The sequence below is a fragment of the Heterocephalus glaber genome, unplaced genomic scaffold (genome assembly GCF_053883595.1).
Source record: "Heterocephalus glaber isolate CG9 unplaced genomic scaffold, H.glaber_assembly_v1.0 deba00001805, whole genome shotgun sequence".
Classification (NCBI taxonomy): Eukaryota; Metazoa; Chordata; class Mammalia; order Rodentia; family Bathyergidae; genus Heterocephalus; species Heterocephalus glaber.
In genome coordinates this window covers 1,554,726-1,568,676 of record NW_028258480.1, presented here as the reverse complement: position 1 = coordinate 1,568,676, position 13,951 = coordinate 1,554,726, and the positions used below count along the sequence as shown (strand labels likewise).

The 13,951-nt window shown below is 57.9% G+C and overlaps 1 long non-coding RNA gene across 1 annotated transcript; it reads left to right on the top strand.

Annotated features, from left to right (window-relative positions):
- Window positions 1-5,024: 5,024 nt before the first annotated feature.
- Window positions 5,025-12,609, top strand: LOC147820742 (uncharacterized). The gene is made up of 3 exons (XR_015448252.1): window positions 5,025-11,397; window positions 12,093-12,212; window positions 12,304-12,609. It is a non-coding gene; the product is annotated as an uncharacterized LOC147820742 (long non-coding RNA).
- Window positions 12,610-13,951: the final 1,342 nt, after the last annotated feature.

Below are 13,951 nucleotides of genomic sequence, written 5' to 3'. Positions count from 1 at the left end.
CGTGTCCGAGCGGGGACAGCTCGCCCCACTCAGGAAGACGGTAAAGGACCCCGGGGCGGGGAGGCGGAGACCTCGCGCCTCGAGGCTCCCCCCTTTCTAGGAGGGGCGGCTCTGGTCTCCGGGCTGGCGCCCCTCGTGGCCCCTCCCTGGCGGTTTCGGCAGATCCTCGCTGGGCCGCGCTGCGGTCCACGCGGGTCTGACCCGGGCCTCGGAGCTGCCCCAGCGCGGGAGAAGCGTCGCCAGGGGGCGCAGGCGGCGGGGCGCACAGTCGGCGTCTCCGCCCACCCGCCCTCCTCGGCGCTCACGCTCTCCCCCACTCTTGTTCGTATTTAGGGTCCCCGTCTCCGGCCTCGCTCCCGTCCTCGCCTCTTGCCTGCGTCCGCTTCTGCCTTCCCAGCCCCTCCCCTTCTCCTCTCGCGTCTGTGCCTGTCTCGGCCTCCTTTCCCCTTTGGAGCACTTTCCCCAGCCTCGGCCCCACGCGCTCCAGCGCCCCCTGCTGGTCCCACCCCTTCTTCCTCGGCGCTTCGGGTCGGCCCGGTTCGGTCCAGCCCCGCGGGCGGGGGCGGGGGCGGTTGCGCTGGAGGGGGCGGGGCGGGCGCAGCGCGGGTGGATTTGGCGTCCTTCCCCGAGCGCGGCGCAATCTGTCGCGGTTGTTTGCCGAGCTGCCTCCGGGCCGGCTCCTGGGGAGCGAAATATCACAAGATGCGGAGACAGACGCGGGCCGGGTGGGCGGCGCTGACTCAGGTGCGCCGTCATCGCCCGGCCGCGCGGGAGGTGGGAGGGGACCCCGACACGCGCGGGGAAGCGGGAGGGGCACCTCTCCCAGGAACCCCTGGCTCAGCCTCCGTCACGCGTGTCCGTGTCCTCCGGGGGCTGAGCCGGCGTTCGCAGGGCAGGAGCTCCTGTTTCCCTCCACTGTGTCCCGCCCGCGCTGGCGCTGGGCCACACGGCTAGGTGGTTCCCGCCGGCACGGGGTGGGGGGTGGGGCTGCCTCAGTTTACCAAAAGTGCCACGGACAGTGCATCCACCCCACAGACCCGCAGGACTCCTTTTCCTCTCCGTCCACTGGCAGCCCCCACTGATCAGAAGCAGTTCACCCTCCTCCAGGTGGCCCTTCGGTTTTTCGCGTGGACGGCGAGCGGCTGCCAGACGAAGCGCACATGGCCCTGTGGCTGTGGGGTTTCCGTGGTCCCCTTCCGTGGCTGCCCCAGCCCAGTCCCGCGCTGTGCCTCAATGACTCTTTCAGCGACCCGTAGGATCCATGGGAGCCTGGCGGTGGCAAAGTGCAAGGAGGCACTGCCCGCCCGCGCCCCTTGGGGACCCTTGGCCAGGCTGGGGGCCCTTGGTCTTTGGGCCTCGGCCGCGGGGCTGGCCCGCCCTCTGGTGGCTGTCTGTGGAACTGCAGCGCACCGGGAAGCCCTCGGCCTCTGGCGGGTGCGTGGCCGTGGGCTGTGAGGTGCAGGTCTCCTGCGTGGGCACCGGAGCGCTGGGAAGGGAGCTCAGGAGGACAGGTGGCATGCTGGCACCGAACACACGAGTGACATCCTGCCCACGGCTGGCCCCGGCATCCCCACCTCCCCTTGCTCGTGGCGGGATGCCTTGGTGACTACAGGAAGCCCAGCCCTGGTTAGAAGTTTATGGCGCGACCTTGTCTCCAAACGGCTGTGTATCCCGGGTGCCAGAATTCCTGTTATTGAAAGGAACTGGACTTGGTGCTCTGGGAAGTGCTAGGCTCAGTGCTCTTGAAAGTGCTGAACACAGTGCTCCTGAAAGTGCTGGACTCAGTGCTCTTGAGAGTCTCACAATTCGATGGCTTGGGGACACCTTTTCTCTGTGGATTCTGAGCTGGAAGCCACTGCACATGGAGCTCAGTGGTTGCATCCCACACAGGCCCCTGCACCCCAGCTGTGGGCCCTGACGTGGTCTGGGAAGGAGCAGGACCCCTAGAGACTCCCCAGGACCCTGCTCTGGGCCCTGTCCTTGCGTTGGTCGGGACCAAGTGGCCTGAGCACTGTCGGTGGAGCAGGGCTGGGCCTGCAGCTTCCCTGAGACCATCTGCCCCGGGCCCGGGCCACCCCTGAGGAGACAGGGCCCCTTCCAGGTCCTAAGTCATCACTGTGTGCTCCTCTCCTGCCCTGCCTGGTTTCTAGACTCGCTCTCCACTTAGATCATCATCATCATCATCATCTTGAGGCTTTTGAGACAAAATCTGGGCTCAAACTTGCAGTAATCCTGCTACCTCAGCCTCCCGAGTGCTGGATGACAGGCGTGTGCACTCCCTGGCTTTATGTGCTGTGTGCTAACTGCTGCCGGAGCTCTGGTGCACACTCAGGGCATGCACGCGCGTGTGCAGCCGAGTGAGCAGATCTGTGGGCTGGGTCCATCGCAGCTGGGGAATCGGCTCAGTGGTGCCTCTGTCCCTGAGCCCAGAGCTTCCACCCTGGAGTGAGGCCTCCCGAGGGCCCAGTCCCCTCAGTCGCACTCCACCTGGATCCCCAGTCCCTTGCTCAAGGGGCTGTGTCTGCTCCTGGGGCGCGTGTGAGCTTTCTCTGGCTACCTTCACGGGGTGTGGGCCCACACCGTCCCCTTGCTGTTCACCTGGCACGTAGGTAGGGTGGGCGAGGGACAGCCAGTTTCTGTGGAGAACTCCAAGGACCGGGCCCTCCTGCCAAGAGAGGGAGCGGGTGCAGGCGTGTCCTTGCTGTGGGGCCAGGGGCCTTGGGGCTGCTCTGCTTGGCCTGGTGGGGGTGGAGAGAGCTCCGCCCAGTGACCAGGAGCCCCCTTTGCACCTCTCCCTGCAAGCGTTAGGGGCGCCGTGTCTTCACGTGAAGTCACCCCAAGGGGTCCGACTGGAAGTTCAGATGCAGGCGAATCTTCCCTTCTCTCCCGAAATCCACACTTTTTTTGGTCAGTCTTGCTAAGTTGTGCAGCCTGGCCTCGAACTCAGTCCTCCTGCCTCAGCCTCCTAGCAGCTGGGGGCAAGGTGTGTGCCCATCCACCGGCTTCTCCAGGCGGATCCTGAGGTGCGTTGACCCTGGGCCCCTCTTGGAGGAGGAGAGCCTGGCTGGGAAGGACCCGAAGCCCTGCCTGGCGAGGCTCCCAGGTGACTGTGCACGCCCTCCTTGTCCCGGCCCCATATTGGGGCGAAGCCTGCTGACCACACCGCATGGCCCTGACCCTGCTGTCCGGGGACCCGAGTGACACGGGGCGACCCTTCCCCCAGTCTGGTTAGGGACAGGGAGGGTGCGCATGTGGGGGGCCCAGGAGGGGACCCTGGGGCTGGGGAGGGTCACGGAGCTCCCTGCAGGCTGGAGTTCGAGGCCCGCCCAGGCCCGGCATGGGATTCCGCTGCTGCCAGATGCATCTGCTCTTGGCGGGTTTTCCTCAGTTAGCGGAAGCGTTAATCCTGCCGGGTGCTGCTGCATCCTGTGCCTCTCTGCTCTGGAGCTGCGGTGGCCAAGTCTGCCTGGCAGATGATGCTCCGCCCTGTGGGCTCCAGGAGCTCTCCAAATCCGGCAGGAGAGACTGAACGACCTTGCCTGCCGCTGGGGTGTGGGGGCTTCCCTGAGCCCTGAGCCGGAGCAGGGATCTCCTGTCCACGACCACACCAGTCGGGTTGCATCTCACCCATTCCAGGAGATTTTTACCCACGCTGGCAAGGAGGCTGGCGATGTCCTCCCCCAGCCCTGGCGGCTGCGCGTAGCAGACTGCAAAACAGTCGAGTAAAACTGAACGCGAGTCTGGGCACGTGATTAGCTCTGGGCCCGCTGAGCTCACTTCTGGGAACTGATTTTAAGAACAGAATTCAAGCTGAGCGTGGTGGCGCATGCCGGTCATCCCAGAGCTCTGGGAGGCTGAGGCAGGAAGGTCGCAGGTTCAAGTCCAGCCTGGCTGGCTTAGAGAGATTCTGTCTCAAAATTTTAAAAAAATATAAAAGGGCTGGGATGTAGCTCAGTGTGAAGGCCCTGGGTCCAATCCCTGGTGCTGAACACAAAACAAAACAAACAGAAATCATAATCCAACAGATGAAAAAGCTCGGGAGAGCCTGGGCGGACCCCTCCTTTCTCCCAAGGGTGAGAGGGTTAGGGAAGCTGTGGCTCATCTGTTCGTTTCGTTGTGGCATGGAGAGCCAGAGTGGCAGCGGAAAGGAAAAGAATAGGTGGAAGCTGGGAGACTGTTTATACCGCGTGCTGAGAGAGGGCAGGAGACCGGGTGTGGCCCATGCTCACAGCCTCGAAAACTACCCAAGCTCGGTTAACGGGCACATGTGGGGCGGGTGCAAAATCAGACATCCTCACCCCCAGGCAGAGGCTTCTCCGTGACCGTGTCCGTGACCGTCCACAGAGTGAGCTCTCTGAGGACAGGGCCTCTTTACCGCTTACCGGGCAAGCTGCAGACTCCCACGCTCACACCCACTTTCATAATGACTTCGGTCACATCCTCGGCGCTGTCAGCCTCACCATCACCTCACATGGCACGTCACTGACTTCGTGACAGCCCCGTGCAGTGGGAGCTATTGGCCTGGAGTGGTGGCACAGCCCTGTGATCCCAGCACTTGGGAGGCTGAGGCAGGAGGATCACCTTGAGTTCAAGCCCAGCCCTGGACTGCGTGGCGTGGCGAGACCCTGTCTCAGTAAGTAAGTAAGCAGATAAAGAAACCCAAGTATTGCAGTACAGATTCAGAACCCCCGACCTGCCCCCTGCACACAGGCGTGGCAGCCCAATGCCTCACCTCGAGTCCGCCACATCAACAGAACCCAGGCCACAGCCTCAGCAGGCGGAGGCGGGAGGCTGTTATTTATCTGTGTATTTCCTGGAGCTGGGATTGACCCGGGGGGGTGGCTGTCCTGAGCTACGCCCCCTGCTCCGAGCCTGACTCTTCACAGTTTAACCTTTTGTGCTGTGAGAAGCCATCACCTCTTTAATAATTTAAAATAAAAAAACAAGAAGAATTTTTTGCCTGGGGCAAGACCTGCATCAGACACAGAAACTTTCCAGGACTCAGGTGCACCCAGCGGGGTGGCTGGTGGGGGCTGCACACTATTCCCCACACAGCGCGGCCTGGCCCACTCTCTGGCTCCTCTCTGTGACCCTTCCCTGTCTCCCACCGGCAACTGGTGAAGATGGTTTTTGCAGGTTTTTGGCCAAGACGTCTTTCATTTTTTTGTTTGGTTTTTATTTTTATTATTATTTTTTAATTTTAAATTTTTTGTACCGGGAATCGAACTCAGACCGTGTGCTTGAGAGGAAGGTGGTGGAACCACTGAGCTAAATCTCCAGCTAGGTGTTTATTTTTGAGACAGGGTCTCACTTTGTAGCCCAGGTGGGCCTTCAACTCTGGTGATCCTCCTGCCTCAGCCTCCAGTGTGCTGGGCTTGGCCAAGACATCTTTCAGGAGCTTCGCAGAGCGCAAGTTCCCTCCCTCCAAGGACCCTGAACACCTGGTTGTGTGGCCCTGAGCATGGGGAGGAGGCACTGGTGCTGAGGGGCAGGTAGGGGTGACAGGAACACCCTCACCTTGGCAAAAGCACTGAGCTGGGGCTGGGGATTTAGCTCAGTGGTTCTGGCGCCTGCCTTGCAGGTGCAAGGTCCCGAGTTTGATCCCTGGTACCAAAAAAAGAAAAGAAAAGAAAAAAGCACTGGGCTGGGCTGTGAGTCACACTTGCCCAACCAGCACAGAGTGAGTGGCCAGGGAAGGGTGCCCCCAAGTTATTTTGGGGGTGCAAGTTGCAGGAGATCCAGCCAGTGGGCCCAGAGGTACAGGGGTGAGTGAAGCACGGGTGAATGTTTCAATTTGAGAAAACTTTGTACAGGGCCGGGGATCTAGCTCAGTGGCACCACACCTGCCTTGAAAACCTGAGGTCCTGAGTTCAACGCCCAGTATCAAAAAAAAAAAAAAAAAAAACCAAATTGAAAAGTTTAATTTTTAACTACACAAAGTAAACTTCACCATTTAAGTATTTTTAGTTATTCCGTCCAAAAACGGAGGGAGCTTTTCCACCACCACAAACCATATTTTCTCATTTTGAAGGACTTTTCAATTGATGAGCGAGCCGTGCTGGGGCATTTCAGAGCTCTGCCCGGAATGAAAACGGATGTGGACGAATTATGCATGGCACGGATTTCTCTGCAGAGTCTTTTCCTAGACCCAAATGCAAGCTCTCATAGGGTGGAATTGAGCCCGTTTGTCCCGCACTTAGAAGCGTCGATCTTGAAGACCATGACGGCTGGGTCCTAGGAACTCCCAGGCCGCAGAACTGCCCAGGGATTGGAAAGATTACTCTTATCTCGGTCGAAATAAGCAGCCGGGCACGGTCTTCACTTCTGGGGGTGAGCGCCGCTCTGGCCACCTACTCCTCGTTGCTCTCGCTGGCTGGCATTTGCGTTTGTCTGGGCCGAAGGGACTCAGGTTTCGCTGGAGCACTGGGCACCACACGTCCGCAGAAGGCAGCCGCGGACTCGCCGATCTGGACGCGCAGATAGGTGTTGGCAGCAGTGCCGCCTTTGCAGAAGTCTGAGACACAACAACAGCCCAACATCCGAGTTCCTCCCCCTGTGGCGGCTGCAGGACAGGCCGGTGTGGTGGGGGAGCCTCCCTGATCCCGCGAGGGGCCGAGCCTACGAGCTCAAGGCCTCCGGCACGTCCCGTGGGCCTGCGGGTGCCGGACGCACGCAGGACGCACGCAGGGGCCGTCTGACCTCTCCCGCTGTCTGACGCCACGTGGCTCTGCATCTCCCAGCTCCTGCTGTCCCCAACTCCGTGCCTGAACTCGGCCCACTAGGCCGCTCACCCCAAGCCGACTTCCTGGCCTGGGGCAGGGAGCTGAGGGGCGACAGAGGTCACAAAAGTCCAGTGTGGCCCTGATTCTGTCTCCCGCCGCCACTTCTCGGAGAGCTTCTGATCCATAGTCACTGCTCCAGAGCAGGAGCGCATAGCACCGGGCCTGGCCGAGGTAAGCTGCTCTCAGTGTGGGGGACAGGAAGGAGTTGCGGGAGGAGGCAGGAGGGAGCTGTGACCTTCTTTTCCCGCCCTGCCCTCGGGACGGTGACGGCCTCTTCCGGCCAGGCCCCGCCTCCTAACATCGAGCCAGCTGGAAGCCGCGTAATCCAATCAGCCTCCACCCCAGGCTTTGGGGACACCTACACGCAAACCACAGACCTGTCTGAGCCTCCTCCTTGGCTCAGTTCTCTCCTCTCCTTCCCGGGGTGGCACTGTGGGCTCCACTGGGCACCGGAAGGAGGAAGAAGCTTCTGCCCCTCTTGTCACCTGAGTGCAGCCCCACCCACAGCGCCCTATCTGAAGTCGGGGCTAGCTCGGTGTGGAGTCCTGGACCACCGCCCCCCGCCCCTCCCTGCGGAGGTGCTGGGCCTGAGTCCTGTTCCTTAATTGCTTGGTGGCATCGCTCAGGTGTCCCTTCTGGCTGAGCCCTGCTGTCTTTTGGGTGGGGGCTGATGAGCAGCTGATAGCGGCCCTGCTGTTCGGTCACCCCTGGGAGGTGTCAGAACCCAGAGAAATGGCACAAGCAGCCCTTCTGGCTGCACCCGGAAGCAAGTGCATCTGCTGTCACCAGGAGGGAAGGGGATCAGGCACCTGATGTGGTAGAAACCTGGCCCCTGTGCCTCCAGGCCCGGGCTCTTCCTGCATCTCTCCAGGGAGAACGGGTCCTGGCTTCATCCTCAGGAGACGTGGCTCCCAGAGGACGACCGGTGTGGCCAAGGCTGGATTCTGCTTGCACGAGGAGAGGGCACATGAGTGGAGTCTGGGATGCAGGGAAGCATTACGCACACAGAGAGGCTGCAACTCCAGCAGCTCCCAAGGGAATGAATGGTCCACAAAACTGGGAAGCCATTAGGCCATTGGCATCTTGAAACCCGAAGCAATTCAACTTCAGAGATAACACACACCTTACTGCGCTGCTGCTCGGAAGGAGCTTTATCTGATTAGGTCCCACTTTGTGGGTGCCTCTTTTGGATGGGAATTTGCCTTTACAAATCCCAGAGAGTTGGATTGAAGTTGGCTGTTTTCCATCCTTGAAAAATGTGGCTTTTGCATGAATTTAAGGATGATGGACTCTGCAGAACGGGGAATAAATGAGGGAAGAAACAGGAAAAAGGCAGAGTTCTCCCGAGAATGGTATCAGGTCTCTGGGGAGAGAGCCCAGGAGCCTGTAGTCCATTTTAAAGTTAATGCTTGTTATTTCTACGATCTGGATCTAAAATGCCCTCCCCAAGTCTCCCATATTCAGAGGTGGGGCCTTTGGAAGGTGATGGGCACGGGGTGGGGCATTGGTCTTAGTCACTTTGCTCAGTGCCGAACAATACCTGACACCTGAAGCTTACAGGAGGAGAGGTGTATTTTGGCTCACCTTAAAATCCATGATTGGCAGGGTGGGGATTTAGCTTAGTGGTTCAGACGCCTGCCTCACAAGTGCAAGGTCCCAAGGTCGATCCCTGGTACAAAAAAACCCCAACCAAACAAGAAAACATGATTGGCTGGCTCCAAAGTAGAAACGGATAGCAGAGGGACATGGTGGACAAAAAGCTGCTCATGTCAAAGCATCTGGGAAGTAGAGAAGTGTTGAGCGAGGGACAAAAAAAATACCCTTTCAGGTCACACCCCGGGACCTGCCTCTTCCAGTAAAGTGGCACCTCCTAACAGTACATTCAGCCATGAACTCATCAATGGATTAATCCACTGATACTGGAGTGCTATTATGTTTTAGAGATAGAATGACCCCCAGCAGGCTCTTGTGTTCAGAGGTGGGGCTTTTGGAAGATGATTGGGTCATGGAGGCAATATAGTTGACTTGCAGTTAGGAGGTGGGGCCTGGTTGGAGGTGGGTCACTAGGGATTGCCCTGGAACAGAGTATTCATGGGTTGAGCAGCCTTTCCAACAGTGCTTTCCACCATTCTTCCTTGGGACTGAACCCTCTGAAACCATTAGCCAAAATGAACTTCTTCTCCTTTAAGTTGTGTGTGTCAGGTATTTGGTTCCAGTGTTGATAAAACTGACTAGTATAGAAAGTTGGTACCAGGAGTGGGGTGATTGGTGTGACTGAATCTAACCATGGTTCAGAATCCTGTGGAACTGGTTTATGAGAGAAGTTTGGAAATGTTTTGGAGAATCAGGTTAGAGAAACCTTAGAAGGCTGTATGCATAGTTTAAAGGGCAATTCTAGCTAGAGCTTAGAAGATCAGAATGCTGTTAGGAATGTGGACAGTAAAGGCCAAGTTCATGAGGTTTCAGATGGGAAGGAGGACTCTGTTGGAAATTGGACTAGGGGTCAAACGTTGCATTTTGGCAAAGAACTTCTCTACATTTTGACCTTGTCCTAAGACTTTGTGTGATGTTGAATTAAAGGTGGTGGACTAATTAATCTGGAGGAGGAAATTTCAAGGGAGCCCAACATTCAGGATATGGCCTGGGTTCTCCTTACTCCTTTCAGCCAAAATTACAATAGGAATTGAGAGTAAAAAGCAGAGCCAGAAAGTGTGGAAAGTGTACAGCTTGGGCACAAAGGAAGCACCTGTAAAGTTGGGGCTTAGGACACTGTAGTTGCTGAAAAGATTAGTGTCATAAAAAGAAGCCAGGTTCTTTGCATTGGACAACAGGAAGGATGCTTTGCAGGTACCTCAGGAATTGGCCAGACCCCACCCATCAGAAGTTCAAGGGTGGAAAACTTTTTAACTTTCTTTGAAAGAACTTGAATTGAGAAGAGAGCCCCAGGGTGCCCTGCTCACTCAGGGCAACTAGGGAAGTATCTTCCCCAAGTTCATCCATTCAGGCACTCAGAGGCCACTGTAGCCATGTTCCAAGGGGGCCAGGCTACTGCTCCAGCTGGCAGGCAACTGTTATGGCACCATCCATGTAGGTGCTGGTTTTACAGGCATGTAGAATGCAAGAGTTGTGGGTCATGGAGGCTTCTGTCAAGATTTCAAAGGAAGGCCAGGCAGTGTGGCTTTGGGAGGGGGAAGTATGAAGCTGTGAGTGAAACTGAAGGTGCAGTGGAGACCCCAGGAAACTGCAGGTGCCAGGAGTACAGAATTTCTGCTAAGGAAACTGCAGCCAGAGTGGAGCCAGCCCAAGAGAGAGGCCACAAGAGCTGTAACCAGGGATGCTGCAGGGGTGGCACTGCCCAAGCCTTTCAGAACTCCCCACAGCCTGCCCCAGTCTGGACAGGAGCTCGGGGATTTAATGTTCACTCTGCAGGTTTTTGGTTTCATTGTGGTCCAATTCCCTCCTATCCCTCTGCTCCTCCTTCTGGAATGGGAATGGTTGCCCTGTGCCATGTATATTGGGAGTTTTTCTTTTTCTTTTCTTTGTATAGAAGTTCACAGCTAAGAGTTTGCATTGAGTCTAAGAGGAGACTTTGGACTTGGATTTTGAGCAGTGCTGGAAATATTAAGTCTTTGGGGATGCTCAGAGATAGACCAAATGCATTTTGCATAATGAAAGGGACAGGAGCTTTTGGGAGGCCGGGGATAGACTGCTACAGTTCAGATTTAAAGTTTCCCCCAGTCTCAGGTGTTCAGAGATGGGGCTTTTGGAAAGCGATTGGGTCCTGGGTGCTGTTCTCCCCAGTGGATGAGGCCGTAGAGGTCCCAGGAGAATGTTCTGTTAGGAGGCAGGGCCTGGCCGGAAGGGGCGGGGTCTGGCCAGAAGGAGGTGGTCCTGGGGGGCATGGCCGGAAAGGGTACAGCTCCCTCCTGGCTCCTCCCTGCTGTCTCTGCCTCCTGCCAGCCCTGCCAGGAGCAGCCCCCTCTGCCAGGCCCCTCGGTGACACCTGCCTTGTGGCCATCTGACCTGGACGGAAACCTCGACAACCGTGAGCCAAGATAAACCTCTCCCCTCTCATCCCGCGGGTGTTGGGCATTGTCTTCCAGCAGTAAAGAGGCTGAGCCGTGGAATTGCCTGGTCATCAGGTGGAGTGGGACTTTGTGTGCTGGTGCCCTAGCTGCACTGGCTCCTTTCCTTGGTGTTGGCGGTTAGGGTGGGCGACAAGGGGGACCCTGGGGGGGCCTTAGGGTGGGAGGGAGGCAGCGGTTTGTAGCTCAAACACGTGGCACAGGCCTGCTGACCTGGCGGCAGAGCGCAGCTTGGCCCGCCCCACGCCCTTTTCTTGAGTTACTGGGAATTGAACTCCATGCTGGCCCGCACTGCAGCCCGTCTTTTCATTTTCAGTTTTGAGACAGGGTCTCCCTAATTTGCTAAGCTGCCTGCCCTGGGCTCCTGGTTACATCCTCCTGCCTCAGCCTCCCCAGTGCTGGGACGATGGATGTGTGCCGCACGCCAGGCTGGGCTTCCCTTACCCTTGGCGAGGTGCGGACATGCTGAGCTTCCGGGAGGTCGCCGGCCCCCCTAGGCACCAGGGACAGCGGCGATGGAGCCGACGCAGGTGAGGCTCAGCCCTGGGGACTTGGGTTCCAGGCTGCTCCTGGCCTCCCACCTCGGTCTGCCCTGAGCCCCTGACCTGCAGTCTGGATCCGACACAGGATGCAGAGCCAGCGGCCACAGGCGCGACAGCCTGGCTTGGACAGGAGCGGCCCCACCCCCGGGCCGCAGGCTCAGTTAGGACCTGCGGATGCCTCCCCCAGGGATGTCCCTGCCCCTCTGCCACACTTCCGTTCTTTTTCATTTCACCTCTTCTCTCGGTGGTGGGTGTCTACTTGGTTTTCTTTTTGTGTTGCAGTACTGGGGGTTGAACCCAGGGCTTTGGCACTGAGCTGCACACTTAGTCCTCTTTTTATTGTTCATTTTGAGACAGGGTCTCACGAAGCCTCTACATCACCCAGGTTGGATGTGAACTTGCGATCCTCCTGCTTCAGCCTCCCAGACTGCTAGGATGACAGGCGTGTGCCTTGTGTTTTGAAACAAACTTTTCTTCAGCTTCTTACTTAAACTAAGGGACAAAAAACTAGTTTGAGCCAGCCACACATGCAACCCCAGCACTCAAGAGGCTGAGGCAGGAGGATCACCAAGAGTTTGAGGCCAGCCTGGGCTACATAGTGAGACTCTGTCTCAGAAAACAAAACAATCAGGAAATATCACCCGAATCCCATTACCACCAACAACTATTCTCTGTTAACACAGAAGCTGCTCTGCGGAGGGAGGAGCGTTCCTTGGAGGAAGCCAGTTTGATTCTGAGTGTTGTCTCCACCAATCCTGGCTGATCGTCATTGACTCCTCTCTCTGGGCTTTGGAGTTTCATCTGTGAGTGAATTATTGATCTTTGCTAACAAGTATCGGTTGCCTCCCAGCCCACACCCTGCACCACACGATCCCTGTCTTTTCTCTGCCTTAGGGAAGAGCCCCTGGGCTGGGCAGGAGTCTCCGATGGACTGAACCATCCAGAGCCGCGGGGCGGGGTCACCCTCAGGCCCCTGGGATCTCCCAGCCTGCAGGAAGGCGGCTGTAAGGGCCGTGGCCCACCAGGCTTCACCTCCTTGTCAGTGTCAGCCCCTCACGTGACTCTGTGCTGACCGAGAAGCTTCTGCTATTGATTCCCTTTCCCCGTAGTCCCCCTCCCAAAAGAGTGTGCTGACCGGCTGGCCTCAGGGTTCCCAGTTGCTGGGTAGTTTCAGGTCTCCCTGTGAATTAATAAATTGCACTTTAGGTTCACGGTCAGTCTGCTGTGAGTTGTTTCCTCTCTGCCTACACAACAATAAATCTCCCGGGGGAGCAGGGCTGGGGAGGAGGCAGGATCACCAAGAAGGGATGAAACCTGTGTGAGACCAGAGGACAGCGGGCGGACATGTGTGCGGGAAAGGGACCTCCAGGAGGGCTTCCTGAGGGGTAGCAGTGGTACTAGATGGGAGGGCTTCAGCACGAGGCTGCAGCGCAAGCCCAGAGCCCACCCATTCAAGCTGCAAGGCTCTCTTCTCTCTGGGAGGCGACGGGTCTCCGGGCCTCCAGGCCCCATCTTTTTATTTTGAGACAAGGTCTCCCTCTGTAGCCCAGGCTGACCTCAAACTTATGGCGATCCTCCTGCCTCAGCCTCCCGAGTGCTGGGATCACAGGTGTGCATCCCCACACTGTCTTCTGTAGGCTTTAAATGGTTACTAGGTTCCTCACATTCCCTAGGGAAGCGGTGACGCAGTGTAGACAGCTGCTGTGCTGTGCTGTTCAGGAACGAGGACCAGAGAAATGGTCCCCATGGGGTCAGTACAGACGCTGCCTTTTCGTGCCTGCCATCTGCAGCCCGGTGAGTCTGGCGCTGACCACCTGCCACACACACAGCTCAGGCCCAGGCCCAGGTCGGGCCCACAGTGCCACTGAGAAATAGCCACTGCGAATGCACACCAGGGCCCCTTGGAGGAGGGTCCGGGGAGAGAACCAGATGCCTGTAGCATCCCGAGAGCCCCCGGTGCAATTGTGTCTCCTGGAGCAGGGGCTGAGTCTGTTTGCTGTAAGATCTGGCGGGCAGCGGGTGAGGTGTGCTCTCCTGTCATCCCAGCTCTGTGGGAGGCTGAGGCCGGAGGATCGCAAGTTCAAGCCGACTGTGTAATTTAGGAATCCAGTAAGGCTTGTCTCAAAATAAAAACTAAAGAGGGCTGGGGACTTAGCCCAGTGCGGAGGGCCCTGGGATCCCTCCCCAGTGCTGGGAAGGAAAATGAAGACATAAAGGGCAGAGTGTTCTTCTTGGGCCTGGCTCCCGGTCCGAGAGCTCACAGGCAGCCTGTGGTTTGCTGCCCACAAGGAGCGGGTGTGATCTATAAGAGCCCATCCGCCAGGAGCTCCGTGGTTTCTGAGTCACCGTCCGTCACTGGCTGCCAAGCAGAGGCCAGGTGGTCACCTGGGGCCCCTCCTGCCTGCCCTGGCTGGGACCAGGGCCCAGGGACCCCATGCCCAGGGTCTGCTGGAGGCCCAGGTCTCCACTGGGCTGAGAGTGAGGACAGGGGCTCAGGACAGCCCCCAATGGTCCCAGCCAGGCCGGACCCGGGCCCTGCTGG